Here is an 8676-nt window from a genome sequence, read left to right on the forward strand (position 1 = left end):
TTTATCTCAACCAAAGCAAATATGTTATCGATCTACTCAAGCGGACTGATTTCTTAGGCTACAAAGCAATGACCTCCCCTGCATCCACAAGATCGATTGTACCAGCACTTCGTTGGAAGACCCTCACCTTTGTCGCAGCATAGTAGGAGCCTTGCAATACATTACTCTCATCAAGCCAGATATTGCTTTCTCGATCACCCAAGTATGTCAATTTATGCACACCTCATTGACGTTCACTTCCGGACAGTGAAACAAATCCTTCGATTTCTTAAAGGCACTCTCAACAAAAGGTTGTTTCTCAAAGCGGGTCCACTACAATTACATGTATTTTGTGATGCGGATTGGACAGGTAGCCAGTTGATTGGTGATCCACCAATCGGTACGTTGTGTTCCTTAGCAGGAATCCAATCTCGTGGTGTGCTAAGAAATAGTCCATAATTGCCTGTTCCTCCACAGAAGCTGAGTATTGTTGTCTTGCTCACACCACTGCTGAAATCTTCTAGTTGTGTTCCCTATTTACAAGAATTGGGATCTCTCTCCCCATACGACCTGTTATCCACTGTGATAATATTTCAGCCATTGCCCTTACTCACAATCCGATCTTCCATGCTTGTACAAAACATGTTGAGGTCGACTATCATTATGTCCGAAAAAAGTTGTTCGTAAATTGATTGATATTCGATATATCTCCCCTGGATCAGATTGCCGATATATTCACCAAGGACTTACATTCACACCGTCTACAGCTGCTGCTGCAAACTAAGCCTCCAAGAGCTCAATTTAAGGGGGGATGATAACGATTCCCTTCAGGAGAACCACCTGACACCATCACCTGAACCTCCGATGCTATGTGTATACTCATCCATTGTATTCTATTATAACTTCCTGCTCACTTTCGTGGGCTTTGTTTTCTTATGTAACAAACTATACATATTATAAATACACTATAATAGAGAGGGCTATGAATGAGCCTTTCATTCCACTCCACCTTTTGTACGTGTTTATGTAGTGGGGAGGCTAATGGATTTGAAGAAAACTTAAATTTATTGATGAGGTGGTAGAGAGAAAGTGGCAGAGGGTGCAAGGGAAGTCAGCGGGAGAGGCGGAAAGAGGAGAAAATGGGACCTAGGAGATGAGGATGGAGAGAGAGAGAGAAGTGGGGAGTCAGAGATCAATCCCAGATCCATAACCTATTTTCAAAATTAACCAGACTAGCTCTGGGCCCTAATCTAGCATAATTGTAGGCCTTGAATGAGCTTGAGCCCGGAACGAGCTAAAGGTATATCTAAGTGTTGGGGATACCCACCGACCGACCGACCGACTATCGGAGGGCCCGACCGTCTGGCGGCCCGACAACCGACTATCGGAGGGCCCGACTGGCAGCCCGACCGACTAACCAACGGCCCGACGGACGACTCTGACTGACCGATCGTAAGTCGGGCGACAGGCCGACGGACGCCATCAGCAGCTAACTGCGGCCATTCCACGGTCCGTTCCCGACCGACTAAACCCAGAGGTCCGGTAGCCGACCCACATGAAGCTCGCCGACCGGCGGAGGAGCCCGACGCCACTCTGATGGCCACCGACCTTGGGTCGGCCGACTCCACCAACCGCCGTACGGCCGCCAGACGTTGTCAGCTCTGACACGGACACGCGGCACAGTTACCTAGGGGTATTGTCCCGCCGAGAGCCGGGTCAACCCTGGTGATTAGACGGCTACACGGCGACATGATGTTTTCACGGCGGCTCTGACAGCCTACAGTGAGTTGACAGTTCCTCACTTGTCCGCGCCATTAATGACGGCGCCATACCGGCTCCACTATATATACCGGGGAAGGCAACAGTGCAAGGGGTCGATCCGCCCGTCTCTCCCACATACGCAGGCTCGCTCCTCTCTCTTTCTCCCTCTCAGAGCTCTCTGTCTGCATTTCACTGTTGCCCAGTCACCTCTCTGACTTGACCGTCGGAGGGTCCCCGCCGGAGCCGCCTCCGGTCAGTGCGGACTTCCTTTTGCAGGTGCACGCTTCCCGGCGATCGGACGACGAGGCGATTGGCCGCAACAGATTGGCGCGCCAGGTAGGGGGACAGCATGACAAAGACAAGAGCTCAACGATCGAGAGTCACTGGGGTCGGCAAGGCGCTCTTCCCGCCGGGAAGAGGCCTCTCCACCATCACCGGCGGCGGAGCCTAGTTCTCCGCGCCCTGCAGTGACTACGGAGGCGCAGATTGCGGCCATTGTACGGCAGATGACCGTACTGACCGACGCAGTCAAAAGCCTCCAGCAACAACCGGCGGCCCAACCTATGCCTTCCAGGAGCAGCCGCCGACGGTCGCGCCGACCCCTGCCGCCTCCAGGCGAGCACTCCCAACAGCGCTCCCACGGGGAGGAGGAGGGTCGACCTCGGCGCGACGACCGACGGTCCCAGCGGCCCTCTCCTTCCCCGTTGGAACGGGCGAGGAAGGAAAAGCGGCCGCGCACACCGTCGGCCTCGCCTTCAGAGTCTTCCGGAGGCTCCACTCCTGGGGTCTCCCAGCATCGACGAGCGGACGACTACGAGCGACGGTTCGAGGAGATCGACCGCCGGCTCGCCCAACTGCAAATGGACGGCCAGAAGTCTTCGAACGACGTCGACTTCCAGACCGCCCAGCCTCTCTCTCGACTGGTCCTCGATGAGCCGATTCCCAGTCGGTTCAAAATGCCGAACGTGAAGCCATACGACGGCTCCGCCGACCCGGTCGACCACCTCGAGAGCTACAAAGCTCTCATGACGATTCAAGGGGCAACCGACGCTCTGTTTTGCATCGGCTTCCCCGCCACACTTCGCAAGGCTGCCAGGGCTTGGTACTCCGGTCTTCGATCGGGCAGTATCCACTCCTTCGCGCAGCTCGAGCACTCGTTCGTGGCCCATTTCAGCACTAGCCGAAAGCCGCCGCGAACGTCGGATAGCCTTTTCTCCCTCAAGCAGGGGGAAAACGAGGCGCTCCGGCACTTCGTGGCGCGATTCAACGCGGCCACGCTCGAGGTCCGGGACCTCAACGAAGACATGGCAGTTTCAGCCATGAAGCGGGGTCTGAGGTCGTCCCGATTTACTTATTCTCTGGACAAGACCCTCCCCCGAACATACGCCGAGCTACTGGAGCGTGCATACAAATATATGCGCACGGACGAAGGAGCGTCCGACCGACGCTTGGTCGAGCCCAAAGGTCCGAAGGAGAAGCGAAGAAAGGGTCGGGAACCTGCCGAACCAGGCAGGACCCCGGCCAGCAGTCGGCTTTCTCCACCCCGACAGATCCAAAAGTCACCTGGCCGACAGACTCCGAGGTCGGTGCGTCCCAGGTATGACTCCTACACTCCTCTCTCCGCTCCCCGTGCGCAGATTTTGATGGAGATCGAAGAGAAAGAATACCTGCGACGGCCTCCGCCTTTGAAGGCAAAGGGCCTCGACCCTCGGAAGTACTGTCGGTTCCATCGGAGCCACGGCCACGACACCGAGCGATGCATCCAGTTGAAGGATGAGATCGAAAATCTCATCCGCCGAGGGTATCTCGGCAAGTTCCGAAAGGGTCCGCCGACCCGACCGATTGCCGATCGATGCCCCCAGCTGACTGAAGAGGCGCCGACTAATCAGCCGACGGCTGGAGTCATCAATATGATCTCCAAGCGGCTGGGCCGGGGACGTCTGCAGGAGGAGAGCCGACGAAAAAGCCGCGCCCGGACGACGTGATTGCCTTCTCGGAAGACGACGTTCGGGGCATCCAGACTCCCCACGACGACGCTGTTGTTGTGTCGGCGACAATAGCCAATTATGATGTAAAACGAATTTTTGTTGATAATGGAAGTTCGACAAATGTTTTGTTTTACTCGACCTTCTCCCGAATGCGACTACCGACTGATCGACTCAGTAGGGTTTCCACGCCCTTGATCGGCTTTGCCGGAGACACCGTCACGACGGAAGGTGAAATCACCCTGCCCGTGACGGTCGGTACCGAACCACGGCAAAGAATGGCCTCCCTCATTTTCGCGGTCGTCCAAGTTCCTTCGGCCTACAACGCCATACTCGGGCGACCCGGACTGAACGCCTTCGGGGCGATCGTCTCGACGTACCATCTCCTTGTTCGATTCCCGACTAAAAACGGAGTCGGGGAGATGCGCGGAGATCAACAGCTCGCCCGACGATGCTTCCAAATCTCCGCCCAAAGCGACGAGACAAAGGATCCCCTGACAATCGACAAACTGGATCAACGGGAGGAGGAAGAGCGGGGTTCGCCGGCCGAGCAGCTCGAGGCGATCCCGATAGAAGAAAATCCCGACAGAAAAGTTTGGGTCGGGTCCCAATTGCCCGACGCCGAACGCCACCGACTGGCGGAGCTCCTGACGGCCAACGCCGACATATTCGCATGGTCGGCAGCTGATATGTCGGGCATCCCTCCGGAAACGATGACTCACCGACTCAACATCGATCCGACGATGAAACCGGTGAGGCAGAAGAAAAGGTCCTTCGCCCCAGAAAGGCAGAAGGCCATCGACGAGGAAGTGGACAAGCTGCTCGAAGCGGGCTTCATTCGGGAATCCACGTATCCCGATTGGCTCGCCAATGTCGTCATGGTCAAGAAAGCCAACGGGAAGTGGAGGATCTGCATCGACTACACCGACCTCAACCGAGCATGCCCGAAGGATAGCTTTCCACTCCCAAAGATCGACCAGCTGGTGGATGCGACGTCTGGATTTCGACTGCTCAGCTTCATGGACGCCTTCGTCGGGTACAATCAGATCCGGATGGCGCCTGAAGACGAGGAGCACACCGCGTTCGTGACCCCCAAGGGCCTCTACTGCTACAGGGTGATGCCCTTCGGATTGAAGAACGCCGGTGCCACCTACCAGCGACTCGTCAATAAGGTCTTCAAAGACCAGATCGGCCGCAACATGGAAGTGTATGTGGACGACATGCTGGTAAAGAGCACGCAGATCCCGGACCATGTTCAGGATCTCGAGGAGACCTTCCGCACCCTTCGACGACACCGAATGAAGCTCAATCCGACCAAATGCGCCTTCGGGGTGACCTCGGGGAAGTTCCTCGGATTCCTCGTTTCTCAGAGAGGGATCGAGGCCAATCCTGAGAAGATAAAGGCGATCCTCGACATGCGTCATCCGAACACCAAGAAGGAGGTCCAACAACTGAACGGGAAAATCGTCGCTCTTAGCCGATTCATTTCCCGATCAGCTGAAAGGTGCCTCCCGTTCTTCAAAACCTTGCGCCAGGCGAATGGTTTCTCTTGGTCGGATGAGTGCGAACAGGCCTTTGAAGACCTGAAAAAGTACCTGGCTTCCCCGCCGCTGCTCGTAAAGCCGCAGGTCGGGGAGACCTTGTATCTCTACTTGGCTACATCTTCAGAGGCGATCAGTTCGGTGCTCGTTCGGGAAAACGAGTGCCGAACCCATCAGCCCATCTACTACATCAGCAAAGTGCTCCACGGCGCCGAAGCCAGATACTCGGAGACGGAAAAGATGGTCTTCGCCCTGACCGTCTCCGCGCAACGGCTCCGACCATACTTCCAGGCCCACGCCATCGTGGTACTCACCAACCAGCCCCTGAGGGCCGTACTGCGCCGACCCGACACATCCGGACGGCTCGCTAAGTGGGCAATGAAGCTTAGCGAGTTCGACATTCAGTACCGACCAAGGCCTGCCTTGAAGGCTCAGGTCTTGGCCGACTTCATCGCCGAATGCCCGACGACCGACCAGAGGTCGGGAGCTGAAGGCCCGGGACGAGATTCGGTCTCTGAGCCGGACCCGATCTCCACCTGGGTACTTCACATCGATGGAGCCTCCAACGCTCAGGGAAGCGGGGCCGGGCTCCTGCTCACGAATTCGGATGGGGTAGTCACCGAATACGCCCTCCGGTTCGACTTCAAGGCCTCCAACAATCAAGCCGAATACGAGGCACTCCTCACGGGCTTGAGGATGGCGAAGGAATTGGGCGTCGACAGCCTTCGGGCATTCTCCGACTCTCAGCTGATCGTGGGGCAGGTCAAGGGCGACTTCGAGGCGCGAGATCCGACCATGATCAAGTATCTTCAGAAGGTAAAGGATCTCGTGGCCCGCTTCGTGCATTTCGAGATCTCCCACGTCCCCAGGATGGAGAACGCCCGTGCCGACGCTCTCTCCAGGTTGGCAACGTCGGCCTATGATTCTTTGGGTCGGACGTTTGTCGAAAACCTCCAACAACCGAGCATCGATCGGGTCGAAGAAGTACAGCAGCTAACGTCCGAACCGAGTTGGATGGACCCGATCGTCCGGTACTTGTCCGACGGAATCAGTCCCGAAGACCCCACGGAGGCCAAGCGACTCCGATGGTCGGCGTCGCAATACGTGATCATGGACGGCCGACTCTACAAGAGGTCGTTCTCCCTCCCTCTGCTCAGGTGCTTGGGACCGACCGACGCCGACTACGCTCTCCGAGAGGTTCACGAAGGAATTTGTGGGAATCACTTGGGGGGCAAGTCCTTAGCCTTCAAGGTCTTGCGACAGGGCTATTACTGGCCGACCATGAGAAAGGATGCGGCAGAGTTGGTCCGAAGGTGCGAGCCATGCCAGAAGTATGCCAATATTCAGCACCAACCGGCCAGCCAAATCGCTCCCATTATCGCTCCATGGCCCTTCGCTCAGTGGGGAGTCGACATTCTCGGCCCTTTCCCACCGGCGTCGGGCCAAAGGAAGTTCATCGTTGTCGCCATCGACTACTTCACGAAGTGGGTCGAGGCCGAGCCCTTGGCGCAGATCACCGAGCGGAAGATGGAGGACTTCGTCCAAAAGTCCATCATCTTCAGGTTCGGATTGCCGCACACCATCATCACCGACAACGGACGGCAATTCGACAACCAAGACTTCAAGGACTTCTGCGCCAGGTTCCACATCCGTCATCGACTAACTTCAGTCGGGCACCCACAGTCCAATGGTGAGGTTGAGGTGACGAACCGAACCTTGCTCCATGGACTCAAGACCCGACTGAACGAAGCCAAGGGCCTCTGGGTCGACGAGCTGGGCTCCATCCTGTGGGCTTACCGAACGACCCCCCGCGTCCCAACCGGAGAGTCGCCGTTCAGTTTGGCCTACGGGACAGAAGCCGTGATCCCGCTCGAGATCGGCCTGCCATCTTCAAGGGTCGAGCAGTACCGCGAGCCGGACAACTCCGAAAGCCGGAGAGCCGACCTAGATCTTCTCCCCGAACTGCGAGATGAGGCTCAAATTCGAATGGCCTCCTACCGACAGAGGGTTGCCCGGTACTACAATGCCAAGGTCAGACTAAAGCTCTTTAAACCTGGCGACCTAGTCTTGAGGAAGGCGGAGGTGTCGAAGCCCTTGGACCAAGGGAAGATGGCTCCCAATTGGGAAGGACCCTACAAGGTTGCTGACACCTTCGGGCCGAGAGCTTACCGGCTGGAGACCCTTGAGGGGAAGCCCATTCCCCGGACTTGGAACGCCGACAACTTGAAGCTGTATTACCAGTGAATTCTGTAATTCAATCGTTGGAATACAAGTTCGGTTTGAAAAATCGGAGTTCTAACCTTTCGACTACTAATCGACGCTCAGCCCCGACGCATCGACGCGGGCCTGGCACCGACGACACTTCGGCCCCTTGCACGGACCAATGCATCTACGATGACGGGAGTTTATACTCCTTCTACGGTCGAATTTTCGGGCACATCCATCGGCCGACTGATCGATCGGGCCCCGACCGAAGAAAGGCTAAAAGCCCACGCGGCTGTTGCCGCGACATTCCGACCAGGCTACGGCCGGTCGAGGGATATTCGGCTTACCACCGTCTATCACATGACGCGACCTTAGTCGCACCCACTACTCGCCGACCGACCTGCGGCCGGTTGAACGACACTCGGTTCGCCACCGTCTGTCGAAGGACATGAGAACCCGACGCAAGAGCTTGGGATCCGACTTACTATCGCTCCCCCGACACTGCGCCGGTCGATGTTCGACTGAACGCATCTACGGAAGTCCGACTACCGGACCTTACCAGGTTCGATCGGATCCCGACTTAACAGATGCGCCCGAATAGCAACTACAATTATTGAAAACCGACCTAAAGTCGGGACACAAGCTACTCCGGAGCTGTGCAAGCCGGTTAAGTCCTACCGACTTACCCGAGTTGGCGACTAGGGTTCGACATTACAGCGATAAGAAACATTACAAACAAGAAACAAAAGAGAAGATAATTTCATTCATTGATTAAAAGAAATTACAAAGTCGGGCCGAAGCCGATTACATGTATTTTCAAAAAGAAACAAAAGGAAGACAGTCGGCTGGACCGATCATTCATCCTGGATAATCTCTTCGACCGACGGAGGATCGGGAAGAATTGGCGTCTCGACCATAAGCGGCGCTGGGTCGGCGGCAGAAGGATGTCCTTCAGTCGGCAAGGGACCTCCGGTCGGCTCCTGCCCCGGAACGACTTCCTCCGTTGGGATGATGCCTCCCGACTGATGGTCGGCCTCCTCTTCGGTTCCCTCCTCTTCGGCGAGTAGCGGCGCAACCCGGCTGACGTCCACCTCCGGGTACAAGGCATGGACGGCATCCCGACCATCCTCGAACCCGACCCGGTAGGAGGCGAAGCCCGATTCGAGCATCTCCTCCTTGTACCGGTCGGAGGCCCGGAAGTCCTC

This window comes from Elaeis guineensis, chromosome 11 (genome assembly GCF_000442705.2).
Source record: "Elaeis guineensis isolate ETL-2024a chromosome 11, EG11, whole genome shotgun sequence".
NCBI classification, from domain to species: Eukaryota; Viridiplantae; Streptophyta; class Magnoliopsida; order Arecales; family Arecaceae; genus Elaeis; species Elaeis guineensis.